At 37.1% G+C, this 18,753-nt stretch overlaps 1 long non-coding RNA gene across 1 annotated transcript in view; it reads left to right on the top strand.

The window, feature by feature from the left end:
• The window catches only part of LOC107864672, a 25,601-nt gene extending 7,609 nt beyond the window's left edge, over positions 1-17,992 (top strand). The window contains exon 5 of the long non-coding RNA XR_007053457.1: positions 17,733-17,992. This is a non-coding gene — a long non-coding RNA (uncharacterized LOC107864672). The remainder of the gene's footprint in view (positions 1-17,732) is intronic.
• Positions 17,993-18,753: the final 761 nt, after the last annotated feature.

The following is an 18,753-nucleotide window of genomic DNA, read 5'->3' as shown; positions in this document are numbered from 1 at the left end:
CAAGGCCCCTGTTGGTATTCATGAATATGTCTAAGGTCATCCCACAAGCTTTTTCTATCTTTCACCGTATGGAACCCATACACAATGGTGAGGTTGAAAGTTACTTGTGAGCACAGGATACTCACCTTGCAATGGATAATTTGAGAGGTCATACTTTCAACAGTGAGATGCATAAGATAAGGATTCCACAGTATCTATATTCTATTCCTATCACTACAGGAATAGTTATTGTACCATGCCCATTTTCTACCCAGCTTTGCAATAATGCTGGCTTCATTGTTCCTTGTAACTCTATGTTAAAAAACAACAACTAATCCTACATTATTTTGTCCCAAAACACATCAAATTCTTTGTGTTTATATGACTTATTTAACTCTCTTACATTCCAACTTACCAGGTTTATTTCAATTGTTGTACCCCTTTTATCCACCGTCAATGCATCCCTTGAGGTCCTGCAAGTTGCTTGAGCCTTTAACACTACCTCTTTATCTAGCAGGCTGAATCCGTTTCTATTGTTCACTACTATTTGGTCCATCGATTGTGGACTATTTGATGCTCTGCCAGTCACAACCTTCCAGTGATCTGATGTGTTGACATGTATGTACACTGGCCTTTACAGTTGTAGGAACAAGTCTAGTAGCCTTGTCTTGAGGTTGTCATTCATATTTTCTATTCACCTTATCTATTATACGGGGTTGTTCTTTAGCTGGTGAACCTACTGGATCAGGTGGTTTTGGTTGGCATGTGTGACCAACCTGCAAACAGGTGTGACAATACTTTGGAACCCAATCATACTGTATTTTTTGCTCAAACCTTCTACTAATTGGATCCACCACCTTTACAGTAGTTGGTAAAGGTTGGGTCACATTCATCTCCACTAGAATCCTTGCATAAAAGATTCTCTCCGCTGAGGTGGTACAATCGTTTGCATACAAGGGAACACCAAGACCACTACCTATTCTACTAAGAGAATCCATACCCCACCAATTCAGTGGTAGATTAGGTAGTTTAATCCAAATGAGAATAGTCTGAAGGATTTCAGCATTGAAATCGAAATCAACTACCCACTTCTTCATAATTATCGGCCTATTGGTAATCATGTAGGGTCCTGAAAAGAACACAACATCTCTATGTTTACTCGTGATAAATTTGAATAGAAAATACCCATCATTGTGATAATACACCTTTGGCTTAGTAGTGAAATTTCACTGATTTGAAATGAACCTTTCAAGTGCAGCTATGGTAGGTTCATACCCAATCACATACAAAATAAGAGCATTCTTCCATTGTGTAGTCTCTCTTTCCACTTCCTCTTTATTCAATTCAATGATATGCTCACCATCTTTCAGCTTGGGAGCAATAAAATTTAGGGCCATACCTCAATTACCCAATTTATTCCCCTTAAACAAAGCATTCCATTCTCGTTTCTCCATCGGAGAATCCAGTGCCTGCTTCCTCTGGACATCTTTTTTAGGTTCTTTAAAGTTCCAAAAATCATTAATACGGTTAATTCAGTACTCCCTCAATTCACTTTTATTTGTCACTTATTTCTAAAATAGATTTTTATTTTTACTTGTCATATTTGACATATTAAGAAAAGACAAAAAATAAATAAATCGTGTTTTACCCTTAGCATTAATTGTTTATTCTTCAAATCATTTTCAAGACAGAATATTGAATATCAATTAATAACGTTATATGGTAAAATAGTCATCTCAACAATTATTTTTGTAATGGGTGTGCAAGTTAAAATATGACAAGTAAAAGTGAACGAATGAAATATAATATACTTTTAATTATTGATTTCTCAAAAGAGACGTATCAGGTCAATAAAAACCAAATAAAATTAAGGAGAAAGAGCATTACGTGTTGAATGTTGTCAACAAAGTTTTGGGGCATAGACCATAGTTACAAAATTTCTAGGAAAAGGATGTAAGGATTTATGTCAATCCAAAGACAGCTATAAATGAATTTTTGTATAATCAGTACATTTTTTATGACTCGTTTTCTTGAGTTGATTTTTATTTTAGTTGATTCGACGAGTTACATTCGAAATGACTCATCGAAGAGTTCGATTTATATAATTCGTAATGTTCGTATAAGTAATATTTGTGTTAGCTATGCTTGCATTTTTTCTATTCAGTGTTTAGTTTAAACCTTTCTATTCAGTGTTTAGTTTGGTTTATAAAAAATAACATGAATTTGCATAATTTCTTTAAAAAATATATTTGTTTACAAAAATACACTCCATAAATATAATGAAAAGGATGTGAAAAAGATTTTGAGGGATAATTGTGTGTCTAATCATGCTAATTCTTGCATTAAAATTCATTGCATTACTAATACCATAGATATTGAGGTATTAATAATACACTTTTCTCATATACAATAGAGTGTATAACTAATGCAAACATTAGATAACACATAAATTGAAAAAATGTACTATCAAGTGAAATACTAGTAATACATAAGACTAATGCATACATTATTTTTTTAATACACTCTACCACATGACCCGTAAGTGCATAAAGAAAAAATTAACCCAATATCATAGTCCATAGAGACGATTGGATTATAAAAATAGGCTCAAGAAGTAGGTCATGTAAATTAAGGAACTTGAAAAAACAAGATCACAAACAGGTACTGAGTAGCAATCAAGCTGACAATGTTGTTAGCAAACCTAACCTATTTCAAGTGAAATAATAATCTAGAAATTAAACCTAATTGCAAAAACAGTTACCAAACCTGAAGCCTAAACCACTAGTTGAGATTGACTATTAGTGTGGTTGAACAAGCTTACAAAATTAATACTTAATGCAGTCCTATAGGGTTTGAAGAGGGTAATCCATGAGAGTAGTAGACCTTATACCAACTTGTGTGGGGTAGACTAGAGAGCCTTATCTTGAAAGTGTTTTTTTTTTAAAAAAACAAACAAAAATACTTTTGACAAGTAGTTGATTGTATTTGACTAATTAATTTGGATACTTTTGTTAATATTAGATTAGGAATTTGTGCTCGACTGATGTTCCAAAGATGATTTGAAAAAACGTGGATTGTTTTTTTCGTTTTAACTTTAAAAAAAGTGCTACTATTGGAAAACGTGTATATTTTTCCCAAAACACTTGATCAAATACCTTAAGTTTCTCAAATAAATATTTTTTAAATAGATAAATATTTTTGACTTACAAAGCTTGGCATTTTAAACTGCTTCAATATATGTTACTCAAGTCTACGACTTTTAGAAGACAACCTTTCTACCTCCTTCCACAAGCAGGGGCGGAGCTATGTTGAGCCCAAGGGATTCAGATAAACGAAAAATTATAGTACTATTTATATGTGATTAAAATTTATTTTTTTAAGTATATATAATAAATGTTGAAATCCCTTCAGCTTCTTCTTTGTATTTACTTATTCTTAATTTCTTATTTTGAACTTATTCCTAAAAATTTTGGCTCGACCACTATTCACAAGTTAGGAATAATATTTACCTACACGGTACTCTACCCTTCCCAAAAGCCACTGCCCAATAGAGGCCGAACCAGCCCTCTTTAGAGGTTCGTTCGAATCCCCTTCGACGAAAAAATATACTATTTATACATGATTAAAATTATTTTTTATGTGGTTATAGTAAGTGTTGAACCCCTTCGACTTAGTTTTCTTTGAATATTGAACCCCTTACTTGAAATCCTGGCTCCGCCTCTGCTGCCCAATGCCATCTCTTCCTGGCGGGGGAGTTTAAAGTAGGTGTTAACTGCACTTGAAAGATGTCACACATGATTTTTGGTATAATATCAAAGTTTGAGAATATGCTGAGCTTAAAATCTTCTTGAAATTTAGTGTCTATTTTTGGAAAGAGGAAAGTATGAATTCTATTGATGCATCCAAAAGTTGATGGTTACATGCTGGTTTATAGACAAAAGTAAACCGTGTGAACGTGTGTTCCTCACATCAACAGGCTGCTAAGAATGAGAAGATGATGATTTATTCTTTGAAGTTGCAAGAGAGTGTGTGTTATAAAAGTTGTTTGCACTTGTCTTTTTGTTCTTGACTTGAGAGTGGTCTTTGTGTAAGTTTATATAAGAGTATTTTGGTTGTATGTATTAGTATCACTTACCATAGAAAGAAAAAGGGTTTATGGTTACATCTAAAGTATCATGATTTTTTGATTTTCATGCTTGAACTATCAGCTGTACAGATTTTCTACCTGAACTATAACTAATTATATATTAGAACAACATCAACTATTAATTATTTACGTTTTTAAAGGAAAAATTGATAGTTGAGGTGTGTTTTGATAAGTAGTTGGTGATAATTTAGGTAGGAAACTCACACCCCTAATAATTCAAATATTAAATGAAATGCTCTAGATGTGTTTTTTTGGCCCTTCACTAAAACAAAAATGATTGAATTATCATGAAATGAAGAAAGTATAGAAACCACACACAGAAAAAGCAAAAGGAGCAAGCTAAGGGTAAAAAAGTGAGTACAATGATTGTTGAGTTTGTTTGTAATTTGAGTTTTTTAAATTGAAGAAGCACATATGTTTGTGAAAACTGAAACGTCATTTTTCAAGTATTAAAAATACTAGGATGGGAAGCGAAATCTTGGTGTAACTCGTAAAGTTATTGTCATGTGATCAAGAGGTTACTAAGTCATTTCTCAAAGTTTTACTTCCTTCGTTTTAAAAAAGAGTCAAAGTTTTACTTCCTTCGTTTTAAAAAAGAGTAACCTATTTTAACTTGACACGGAGTTTAAAAAATAAAAAAGATTTTTGAATCTTTTGGTCTTAAATTAAAGTTATGTCAAATGTATCAAAATATCATTTAATCTTGTAGTTTTAAACATATCAAGTGAAAAACAAAAATTAAAGTATTGTTAAAAAAGAAAAGAGTCATTCGTTTTTAGATGAATTAGAAAGAAAAATAAGTCTTTTTTTTTTAATCGGAGGAAGTATAAAATAGCAAAAGTAACTTTGTAGTATACTATTGAGTTAATTTATAATGTTTTGGGGTTTCGAATTGAACATATCTGTTCATGAAAAAGAATCTTTTCTAATAATTAGCTAGCGTTTTTCATAATTACTAGTTGTACGTTTTTAATGAGTTCAAATATTATATTAAATAGGATATTTGTTTAAATAATAAAGATGAATATAATAATTAAATTTAATATTTTTTAAGTATGTAAAGATGGAGAATTTATTTATTAAACCTAATCTTTACCAAAAATATTTTTAAAAATCGATCGATGTTCATCTACTATCTGTAAATTACAATAAAACAATACAATGATAGATACATCAAAATAATATAATTAAATCTAATTTTTATAAGAAAAATTTTCTCAAAGTCGTCCAACACTCATCTATCACTTGTAAACAATAATAAAATCATACGATAATAGGGATATCAAAATAATACAACTAAACCTAATCTTTATATAAAAAAATTTCTCAAAGCCGATTAACATTTATCTATCACTTATAAATTGCAACAAAATAATACGATAAAAGTAATATCAAAACAATAATATTAAACTTAAATTTTACACACAAAAATTTTTCAAACCCGATCGAGATTCATCTACGAACTATAAACTATCACAAAATAACAAACTAATAGAGATATTACTATAATACAATTAAACCTAATCTTTACCTAAAAAATATTTTCAAAATCGACCCACATTTATTTAGTATCTGTAAATTAAAATAAAATAATAAGATAATAAAGTTATCAAAACAATACAATTAAACCTAACCTTTTACATAAGAAATTCTTCAAAGTCAACCGACATTCACTTACGATCTGTAAACTATAAAAAAATATAATAATGATTACAAAGTTTTGATTTTGATCCAACTAATTATTGTCTGAGCGAAAATTTTGACCATAAAAAATGTTTTGAATGAAAACAAAGAAGATATATATATATATATATATATATATATATATATATATATACACACACACATTGAATTCTATTATGATGATAAAAACAATGAAGAAATTATATCTCAATATTTATAGAAATATTTCTTTAATCAGTCCCATTTTAGGAGTATTTTTTTAATTGAATAGTAGAAACTTTTTATCTTAATTAAGCACCCCAAAAGAGAACCAAAGGTAACACAAATACCACATATATTACTCGTATTTCTGCACAAAATAGAACACAAATATCACGTAGATTACTAGTATCTCTGTACAAAACAAAACACAAGTATCATGCAGATTGCTAGTATTTCTGTCTAAAACACAAATTAGAATCACTATCAATGCGCGGATAGAAAATATTAATTAATTCTCCTACCATATATCTTAGGAATCTCATATATTTTAAGAAGTCTAGTTGAAAGGAAAATATTAATTAATTCTCCTACTATATATTTTAGGAGTCCCACATATTTTAGAAAGTTTAGTTAATATAATAAAAAATAATTAAATAATAAATTAAAAAATAGTGAAAAAAATAATTTTGTCTAAAGAAGAATCTTTTATTAAAGAGTAAAAAGTTCAAATCACTTTTCCAAAGGTGTTCACTGTTAATATATTATAAATATAAATTATAAATATAATATAGATTAGAATGACTTAGGTAATAGCCTCAATGAAACATTCGTCGTATTTAATCCCCTGATTGGCTTAAAGATTCTTTTTCATGAACCAGATATGTAAAGTATTGGAGCCTTTACATGGCCTAGCAAAAGCCAATCAGTCTCTAGCGTTCCTCAATGAAACATACGTTGTATTTAATCCCAAATTTAATAAATCGGAATAATTAGGAATGGTAATGGAACGGTGCGGATGTGGGACAATGAGGATTTTAAGCTATACGGGTTGGTGTAGATTAAAGTAATTTTTTTTTTTTAAATTGTGCGATGCTAATTGCGGGTATATGTAGATTTAAATTAAAAAAAGCTAAAAATTAGTATTATTCTTGTGAATATACCTAAAATTATATGTATTCTTTACTTAAAATTTTATGATAATGACATGTACAACACTACAAATAAATAATTTTATAGCTTTTTTAATATCTCTATTCATTTTTAAAAAAATATAATATTTGATCATTACTTGTATATGCGATATTTTTTGACAAGTCCTTAGTTAAAAGTGATATTATAGAATTAGTTGTTATTATTTCCTAGCTGTAAATCTATAAGTATTATGATTTTCAATGGAGTTATTAATTTTTTTAAAAAATAAAAAAATTAAAATATGGGACGGTGTGGTGTGGGTATGCACAAATATGGGTGTGGGATGAATTTATGCGGGTTTAAAAGTGATACGATATGATTTTAAAATTTACAAATTTAAAAAAAATCAGCACCACACCCACACCGCACCATTGACACCTCCCGGAAATAACCTCCTTAATTTTTCTAACAAAAGCCCCCTTATTGGATTCCAACTTGGCTTATAGTTGTAAAATATCATCACTTATTGAAAAAATGAAAAAATGATTGAATTATCGCGAGATGAAAAGAACAGAAAACACTTATCCAAAAAGCAGAAGGAGAAAGCATAAAAGGGGAGCCAAGTGATTGCGTGGAAAGCTCATTATTGCCATTACAGTCGGAGACTCGGAATTAAAATTTTTATTGAGGGCTCAAAATATAAAAAAATAAATACATCGAAGGAGGTTCGACCTCTATTATATATACATAAAAATTAATTTTAATCAATATATAAATAACATAAATTTTCATTGAAGGGGTTTGAATGAAACACAACCCAAGACCATCTTCAAGATTCAATTGTTCGAACTCATTGCCCATGGGTCTATATATTCCGTAATAATTAGACTGACAAAGATACAAATTAACCACGCCTATTTGCCCTGTGAAAATCCACGGAGAAGTTAATACTAATAGATTTGGCAACGATTACTTCATAGTCAAATTTCTCAAGGAAGAAAATATGCTCACAGCTCTTCAAAAAGGTCCATGGTTCATAAATAGGGCTTTTCTATCAGTACGAAAATGGCACCCCAACTTTGTTGCATCGGAAGCTATGGAAAGCTTTACAGCAATTTGGATCCAGCTATCGGAACTACCGACGGAGTACTACAACCACTCTATACTATCAAGAATTAGGTAGTAAAATGGGTAGACTGGTGAAGATAGATATTTGCACATCGACAACCCTTTAAGAGTAGATATGCACGAATTTGCATCGAAGTTTCCTGGGCCTTCTGGTCAAAACACTTATCTATTTCTATCTCGGGGGTTTGAAACAAAAAATCATCTATGAAGAAGTTGATGTAATGTGTACGTGGTGTGGAATGATAGGGCATACAAACCAGGCCTGCATCCACCATCAACCATGTGACACAAAGAAGAAAGAACCCCAGGCGACTACTTCAAAATCGAAGAATAACGATGCAGCAGCCCCAACGACGGAGGAACTGAAATCAATGTTATCACCAATAATCAGTAAAGACACATGGCAAGTTGTCACCTTTAATAAACGGAATAAAACCAAAAAAAAAACCTTCACAATCCGAAATTTCAGGTAAGAACACGGTAAGTACTCTCAACCACAAGACTGACTCCTCACACAACGATGAAATTGGTGAGGATATTAATGTTAAAATCTACAACACGAACACGGGTAAGTACTTAGATAAGCAAGTTTTTAAATATATTGCTAAAACAAATCCCCCAAGAACCTCAATTCCAAAAACCAAAACAATTACCAAACACAATACTTCCAATGGAAGAATTAATAAACCTAACACTTTTGCTTCTTTGGAATTTGAGGCGGCAGGTAGTGACGTCAATTCCACCCTGGTACCTTAGGGGAAAATTACAACAATGCCACTCAAAAGTGATACAGTAAATGACCCCTCACTTTCTGTTCAGCCTACTATGACCCCTACTACTGCTATAGGAGGTGCTGAGATGTTAATTCCCCAATGAGCTGCTACTCCATCCACTGGTATGATGACACATCACTCAAAAGAAACAACAACAACAACAACAACAAACCCAGTGTATTTCCACCTAGTGGGGTCTGGGGGGTAAGATGTACGTAGTCCATACCTCTACCTCTGATGAAGTAGAAAGGCTGTTTCCGATAGACCCCCGGCTCATGGCACGAGATACCACACAAACACATAGTAAAGCACAGAAGCAGATTACATAACATAAATACGGCACCCATAAGTAATATAAAACAGAGGAAAGCAGAGGAAAACACACAGATTCGTAATAAAACATGGAACACGGAACACGAAATCATAACAGGAATAACACCCCCACCAAGTAATTTCCTACACTAGCGACCCAAACTGGCTCTAATCCTCTGCCGAAATTCGCGCCCTCCAGACCTTCTTATCTAGGGTCATGTCCTCGGTGAGCTGTAACTGTTCCATGTCCCGCCTAATCACCTCACCCCAGTACTTCTTCGGCCTACCCCTACCCCGCCTAAAACCATCCAACGCTAGCCTCTCACACCTACGAACCGGGGCATCCATGCCCCTCCTCTTCACGTGTTCGAACCATCTCAATCGTGCTTCCCGCATCTTGCACTCCACTGAAGTCACACCAACCTTCTCCCGGATAGTCTCATTCCGAACTCTATCCCCTCTAGTCAGTCCACACATCCAGCGCAACATCCGCATTTCTGCCACCTTCATTTTTTGGATGTGGGAGTTCTTAACTGGCCAACACTCCGCTCCATACAACAAGGCCGGACGGACTACCACCCTGTAGAATTTGCCTTTAAGCTTGGGCGGCACCTTCTTATCACACAGCACCCTCGACGCGAGTTTCCACTTCATCCATCCTGCCCCAATACAGTGCGAGACATCCTCGTTAATCTCACCGTTACTCTGGATCACGGACCCAAGATACTTGAACTTATCCCTCTTACACACCTCCTGTGCTTCCAGCTTCACTACTACCTCATTCTCCCGCCTCACGTCATTAAACTTGCATTCCACATACTCCGTCTTGCTTCTGCTCACCCTGAACCCTTTAGACTCAAGAGTTTGCCTCCACACCTCTAATTTGTCATTCACACCCCCTCGAGTCTCATCTATCAGAACTACATCGTCTGCAAAAAGCATACACTACGGCACCTCCCCTTGAATGCGCCGCGTCAACACATCCATCACCAACGCAAACAAAAAGGGACTAAGAGTAGATCCCTGATGCAATCCTGTCAGGACAGTGAAATGCTCTGAGTCTCCTCCCGCCGTCCTCACCTGGGTTTTCGCTGCATCATACATATCCTTAATTACTCTGGAATATACCAGCGGTACTCCACTCACTTCCAAGCATCTCCAAAGCACCTCCCTGGGGACTTTGTCGTATGCCTTCTCCAGGTCGATAAACACCATGTACAGATCTTTCTTCCTCTCCCTATACTGCTCCACCAACCTTCGCACCAGGTGGATTGCCTCTGTCGTCGAGCGGCCGGGCATAAATTCGAACTGGTTTTCCAAAATAGACACTATCCGTCTCAGCCTCACCTCGACCACTCTCTCCTAGATCTTCATAGAGTGACTCAATAACTTAATCCCCCTATAGTTATTGCAACTCTGAATGTCCCCCTTATTCTTATAGAGAGGGACCATGGTACTCCACCTCCACGCCTCGGGCATCTTTGCCGTCCTGAAGATTTCATTAAACAATCCAGTCAACCACCTTACACCAGCCTCTCCAACGAACTTCCAAAACTCCACCGGTATTTCATCCGGCCCCGTCGCCCTACCCCTTCGCATCCTGCGGACAGCCTGTCTAACCTCTTCTACCTTAAAACGTCTACAATAGCTAAAATCCCGACACTTCTCTGAGTGCTCCAGTTCCCCTAACACAATAGCTCTATCCCCTTCATCATTTAAGAGCCTATGAAAATACGACTGCCATCTCTTCTTAATGTGGCCGTCCTCCACCAACACTCTACCGTCCTTCCCCTTAATGCACCTCACCTGATCGAGGTCACGACCCTTCCTCTCCCTAGCCTTAACGAGTCTAAACAACTTTTTCTCCCCTTCTTTCTCCTGTAACCCTGCATACAAGCTCTCAAAAGCGGCCGTCTTAGCTATCGTGACTGCTGACTTCGCCTCCTTCCTCGCTAGCTTGTACTCTTTCCTGTTTACCCGCTTCTCCTCTTCGTCCTTACTTTCCACCAACTTAGCATACGCCCCTTTCTTGGTCCTCACTTTCTTCTCCACCTCTTCATTCCACCACCAATCCCCCCGATGGTGCCCGGCCCGGCCCCTAGAAACACCCAACACCTCACTTACATTCTCCCTGATGCACCTTGCCGCCCTGTCCCACATACTATCCACGTCCCCCCTACACTCCCACACTCCCATTCCCGCCAACCTCTCCCCTATCTCTCACGCATTCACTGGCGTCAGGCCGCCCCACTTAATTCTCGGTCTACACTCCTTAGTCCTCCTCTTTCTATTCTTCTTTATACCCAAATCCATAACCAAGAGCCTATGCTGGGTCGAAAGATTCTCACTCGGGATGACTTTACAGTCCTTACACAACGCCCTATCCCCTTTCCTAAGCAACAAAAAGTCAATCTGAGTCCTGGCTACCGCGCTTCGAAAGGTGATCAGGTGCTCGTCCTTCTTCGGGAAGCCCGAGTTCACCACCACCAGCCCAAAGGCCCTCGCAAACTCTAGTAGGGTCGCCCCCTCTTCATTTCTCTCCCCAAAACCAAAACCACCATGCACGTCACCAAAGCCTCCCGATAGCGCCCTGATGTGACCGTTGAAATCCCCTGCTACAACAATCTTCTCCGAACTAGGCACGCCTCTCACCACCTCCTCCAAAGCCTCCCAAAACCGCATCTTCTCCTCCCCCTCCGATCCCACTTGCGGCGCATAAGCACTACACACGTTCAGGTTAAACCCCCGAACGACCAACTTAATAGTCATCAACCTATCGTTGATCCTCTTCACCTCCACTACCTGACCTCTAAGCTCTTCATCTACTAAGATGCCAACTCCATTCCTACGCCTGTCGCTCCCAGAGTACCACAGCTTGTAACCATCCACATCCCTAGCCTTAGACCCTACCCACTTGGTCTCTTGGACACACGCAATGTTGATCCTCCTCTTCCTAAGAATCTTCACAAGCTCTATGGACTTACCCTGAAGGGTCCCTATATTCCAAGACCCAACCCTCAGCCTACCGTCATGCCCTCCACTACCCCCCCCCCCCCCCCCTCCCCCCCCCGCGGCCAACCCTTGGCCCCCCTCCCCCTCCCGTCCTCTCCTCATCCCCCGCCCCCACCACGGCCCCACTCCTCAACCCCCTCGGACATGACCCTATCCATCCATTACCTCCCACAGCCACAACTACACGAAAGTATAGGAAAATATACAGATATACACGGTGGTAGTATCAAAGCAGCAGCAAGGAAATACAAGGCTCACACAAATTCAAAGGAATACTCCCGAAACAAAACTATACTCAATTAGGGGGAAAACACCACCGGACTCAACACCCACCGCCCCAAATACAGGTTCCCAGCCAATACCCAATCCAAAGCAGTGGAAGAAACGACCACAGCAACAGCGACCACAGACAACAGACAAGGTTGGACACTCAACAGACAACAAACAAAGAAAACGTGCAGAAAATTAGAGCCACTCAATCCAATAAACCAAATTACAACTTTTAGAGGAGAACCACTTAGTAATGATAGTGAAAGCAGTAAACAAATCCGCAGTACATCCTTACTAGAATTGGACACTTTGGACAATTAGACCATAAAATATTCAAATTGTCCCCTTTCCAATATCCCAGAACCCTAATAAATATTGCCTCCACTTTATCTCACTTAAATATTTCCAAATAAACCTCTATAAATAATTATGACCAAGCGTCCACGCAGGTCCTAAAATCGCCATACTACGAGGCAAACCATAGGACTGAGCTTCATACTCTCACCATAATGAATCCAATCAATCCACCTTTCTCCCAAATCATGATACTACCCCTAATCCACTTGTTTCCCGTGCCGGGGCTGTTGGAGGGGATGACCCTGATCTTTTCGACACCGGTGGCTCCAATAAACCCCAATCCATCATCATGGGTGGAGATGACACTTCAAAGACAAGCTCTCATAATGATGTCGTATATGGACAACAGAGAAGTGATGCTCATAGTCCATACGCCGGAGCTACTAGCTCACATAGCATCAGAGGGTATGAGACGAGTGATAGAGCTGTACAATAGCCACCTATAGATGTCAATAGTCCTCCAAACTCCAATAAAATACCAGTCCCAAACATACCATTCTTTCACTTACCAATTGGGGAGACGCCAGCTGCTCCGACGGCTCAGCCCCAGATGTTATTTTTGACGACGAACCCGATCACCCCTCCCCACTTCCCGATCTATCACAACTTCATGGATATAGATCCCTTGTACTACCACTGACAGATGCAAGGGACAAACCTGGGGGAGGTGTCAATGCCGACGATCCCGACAGGGCCACTGTAGACTGCAACGACACCAATCTCAAACAATGTAGCATCATCCTCTCAGGTACCTCCAAATACCATCTTAACTCATCCCCGACCTGTGACATCATCAACTCAAGAAATAAAGGATGCTTTAGAGGTCATGAAAGAAACAAGAATTGAAATCACAGTGCTAAAAGATATAAAAGTAATGGTGTTCAATGACAAGTACGCCAAGAAGTTCATCCTTATATGTCCCCAAAACTTAGTAAAGACGTCACTAGACATACGTCGCCCCTTCAACCCCCAAGTGGGAAATTATGTGCTGGTCATGAACCCAATGGTGATAGACCAAGCTTCCCCCTCGACGAACTCTTCAAGAGTAACTCGTCTAATAAACCCACCCCACAGGAACAAATCCATAAATTTAATCATATGGAACTGTAGGGGTGCTAATGGGCAGGACTATAGGTGTAACTTTAGATCCTTGGTGGACTGGCATAAGCCACCTCTGGTGGTTTTGTTAGAAACCAAAATACAAGACCACCTGGTGTTTCTCAATGACTTCCCCTTCAACCGAGTCATTAAGGTCTCCGCTGTTAGGAATGTTGGTGGGCTTGTCGTTCTATGGGATAACTCCTTGCTGGACCTGAATGAAGTTACTACTACGGATCAGGAAATTCATGTTATTGTTAAGGTAAGATATAAAAATAACTCTTAGTTATTTAGCTACACTTATGCTAGCAACAACAGGAACAAACGTAGGAATTATGACAAAATATTAAGGACGCTCGTAGGAATTATGACAAAATATTAAGGACACTAAACCAGGTAAGTGGTTGATTGGAGGAGATTTCAATGAAATACTCTTAAATTCAGAAAAAAAAGGGAGGTAAGCAAATTAACAACTCTCGTGCATCGAATTTTTCAGCTATGATTAATCACTGTAAATTTATTGATCTAGGCTATAAGGGTAATAGATATACATGGCTGAACAAAAGGTACAAATCTCACAATGCTCTAATTTTTGAAAGGCTTGATAGATTTCTAGCTACTGACGAATGGATATCTGACTATCCCGATACCCAAGTCACCCATCTACCTCGCACTCACTCAGACCACTGCCCGCTGCTACTTTCAATCTTTAAGGATGATCCCACTTTGCGTAGAAAATTCTTTAGGTTTGAAAAAATGTAGACTACTTACCCAGATTTCATTAATGTGATTTACCATATTTGGGAGAGTAACCCACCACTGACACATGCTGTCACAACTTTTGAAAATGAAGCGTCTGCATGGGAATGCAGGAATGTAGGCAATTTTTTTTTAAAAAAATATGCTTCTGCATATAATTCAGGGTATCCAAAATTTGGATAGCTACCATCATAGCACCTTTCTGAAAAATCTCAAAGTGAGGCTTATAACTGAGTTCAACCAAATCCTAAAAATAGAAGAGGATTAGTGGAAGTTAAAATCTAGAATAACTTGACTTAATGAGGGCGATGCGAATACAAAATCTTTCCATACCTCCACCCTAATTAGGAGAAGAAAAAATAGAATTACTACTCTTAAAATAGATGACGACACCTATGTTCATGAGCGGGCTGACATTATAAATCATACCTACTCCTACTTCCTCAATATGTTTAAAACAAACCACCTAAAAACATTCCAAGTCACTGTCCCCACTAGTAAAATATGTAGTTCTGAGGAGGATAAGCTAGACCTGGGCCAAATACCCTTTAAAGAGAAGGTCAAGCAAGCCGTTTTCTCTTTCCAACCTTTTAAGGCCCCCGGATTTGATGGACTTCACTCTTTATTTTTTCAAAAATATTGGAATATTCTCAAACAATCTGTTTTCGATTTCTGTTATAAAATGTTCCAGGACTCAAAAATAGATAGTTTCATAAATACCACTCACATATGTCTCATACCTAACATCCCAAAGGCCCAATCCTTTAAAAATTATTGACCTATAAGCCTTTGTAACACTTCCTACAAAATAATTACTAAAATCATCTCCAGGCGTCTTAAACCTATCATGGATAAAATTATTGGTCTGTGACAAACAAGCTTCCTAATGAATAGGCAGGCGGCGGATAATGCAATCATTGTGCAGGAAATTATTACTAAATTTAGAAAAATAAAGAGCAAGGAAAGTAACGTCATCATGAAAATTGATCTTGAAAAAGTCTTTGATAAAATTGAGTGGTTCTTCATCAGACATACTCTGCATTACTTTAACTTCCTTTCCAACCTTATAAATCTCATCATCTCTTGTATTTGCACTAGTTCTGTAGCGATCTTAGTAAATAGCATGAGAAATAATTTTTTTAGTCCATCCAAAGGAATTAGACAGGGAGACCCTATTTCGCCCTACATCTTTATTCTGTGCATGAAAGTCCTATCCCACAACATCAATCAAGCCTTGTCTGGCAATCTGTGGAACCCTATCAATATTGCCAGGTCAGGTCCGCGTCTGTCACGATCCTGATGTCTACTACTGACAAAAATAGTTGTACCAACATTAGGAATATTCTCTTAAATTTCTGTAGTTGGTCGGGTTAGAATATTACTTTTGAAAAGTCCAAAATCATGTTTTCTGTGAACAACAGTAAACAGATAATAAAAAATACTACCAAAAACTTTGGTAAATATCTTGGCTTCCCTATCTTTAGCTCTAGACCTCTTAATAGGGACTTCCAATTCATCATAGATAATTTAAATAAGAAGCTTTTGGGGTGGAAATCCAAGTTCTTCAACATAGCAGGAAGAACTGTCCTAGCAAATGTTTGCCTCAGTAGTATCCCCATTCATATTATGCACTTCATTAAGCTTCCGAAGGAAGTGACTAAAAAAATTGATAGAATTCAATAGAATTTCATTTGCGGAATGACTGATATTGCTAAAAAGCTGCATTTAGTCGGGTGGGACACACTAGTGAAACCTAAAGATCGGGGAGGTCTAGCCTTGCAAAAAACAGCCATAAAAAATTAGGCTTTGCATGCAAGATTGGCTTGGAGAGCTTATGCAAACCCTAAATCCTTATGGGCTGCAGTGCCATTGCACAAATACAATAAGAATAGTCACCATCTCGATACCACTTGTGTGAGAACATCTAGTCCTACTTGGAAAAACATAGTAGAGGGATGAAAAATTTGTACTATTTGTGCCCATTGGGAGTTAGGAAATGGCAGGACTATTAGAGTGTGGAAAGGTATTTGGTCTTCGTTTGCCACCCCCTAGCCATCCAGCTCAACACCCCCATAACTTGTGAAATAGAAAACCTAACTGTGGATAACATTATTAATAACGGTAGATGGGGGTTTTCCACCATAGGGTACCATCTACCTCAATGTATTGCTCACACCATTCAAACCACCCTAATCCCCAATAATGAATGCTTAAGGGATAATCTTAAATGCTCCTTGGTATATGGTGGAAAGTTTTCTACAAAACTTGCTTGTCAACATATTCTTAATAGTGTTGCTTGTTTAACCGACTCTTCTGACTCTTTTTCTTGGATTTGGATACAATGCCCAAATAAAATCAAATTTTTCGTTTGGTTATGCTACCAAAATAGACTGCTTTCAACCTCTTATTTAAATCATGTTGGGTTAAGTGTTGACCCCTTTTGCAAGCACTGCAACATGACTGAAACTGTGAGCCATATCTTTAGACTCTAGAGATTGTCCTAGAGTAATAAATTTTTGGACGACTACCAAGTTAGATGCAATCTTGAACCATAATTCCCACTTGAATATAAAAGATTAGATTAAAAAAGGTTGTAAAATAAAGGATGTTAAACTTGGTAAGCATCTGGCTTTTAAACAAGCCTTACCCTTTTACTTATGGAATATATGGCTTACTAGGAACAACAATATTTTCAATAACAACCTTATGCCGATTCCTATCAGGGAACCTATGAAAAGGGCCATGGAATACCAGCTATTGGTTAGATGTCATTCAGTTAAATAAGTGCGAACCCGACAACAATGGCAGCCTCCAATACATGGCCTAAAGTTTAACATAGACGGATCCTTCGACCATAAAACAGGAGCAGGAGGAGCGGGGGGTATTCTCAGGGACAATAGGGGAAACTGGGTTAAAAGGTTTATGGCAAAAATTAGTGTTAAAAGTCCCCTAGAAGCAAAAACTAGAGCCCTCTATATTGGCTTGCATTTAGCTATTCAATTAAAATGTTCTAACATATGTATTGCTACTGGTTCTGTAATGCTAGCAAATGAATGCAATAACGGTGTGGAACCAAACTCTAATCTAATGAAACTATGCAGGGGTCTGCTTCGGAGGCTGGGGGATCCTCAGGTCATCCATAAAGGAAGAATGACCAACAAAGCTGCGGATAGGTTAGTAGAGGAGGGCAAAGGATGAAATCACAATCCTTTTTTGAAGAATGGGCAATTCCCTCATTGTTTATTTGTAGAACTATTCAAGTAGACAAGAAGGAAACTTCTTTTGATGTATCTAATAGGCCTGTAGCCATGGATAGTCGTAGCACTAGTTTTTGTAACATCGAACTAGCTCCTTTTTTGTACTCTAACGCAACTTTGCTATGATGCATATTAAATAAATAAAAGATCTTCTTTTCAACCAAAAAAAAAAAACGTTAACAAAGTTTCCAGTAATTTGATTATAATATACGTGTTGAATGTCCTCGAAAAAGTTGACACTAGTGGTTGACTGTAATACTTGTGCAACAAGTTTTTGAGCGTAGTGTTACTACATACAAAATTTCTAGGAAAAGGATATATATGTAGTTATGATTTATCTCAATCCAAAAACGTGTGTAAGATTTTTACATAACAACTGAAATTTTTTTGAGTCAGATTGGATGAACTATATTTGAAATGATTCATCAAACCTATTGGATTTAAACAGGTCAATTAGTGTAAAATAATGAATGCTTTGTCAAATGTCAAGCAGCCAATAATTGACTTGTAAAATAGGCTCCAGAACTAGGTCATGTAAATTCAGGAACATGGAAACACAAGATTACCAACAAACATTGAGTTGTAATTAGCAAACCTAAATCTATTTCAATTGAAATAATCTAGAAACTAATCCTGGAGCCTAAATTAGCTTGTTTGTTCAATTTTTTGCTATGCTAATCAATCACTGTAATATGGAGAAAAAGGAACAACATCAAGTTTCAACAAAGAAGGCTTGATTCTGAAAAGTGGTTTTCTATATTTTTTTAAAAATAGTAATTTATGTTTGACTAATCTATATAGTTGTCAATATAGACCGTTGCAACCCAACGCCGGATTGGGCTAATCCGCCATGATGACGGGCTTT

The sequence above is a fragment of the Capsicum annuum genome, chromosome 3 (assembly GCF_002878395.1).
Source record: "Capsicum annuum cultivar UCD-10X-F1 chromosome 3, UCD10Xv1.1, whole genome shotgun sequence".
NCBI classification, from domain to species: domain Eukaryota; kingdom Viridiplantae; phylum Streptophyta; class Magnoliopsida; order Solanales; family Solanaceae; genus Capsicum; species Capsicum annuum.
The sequence above is the reverse complement of the archived record's forward strand: the minus strand, read 5'-3'. Positions and strand labels throughout refer to the sequence as shown.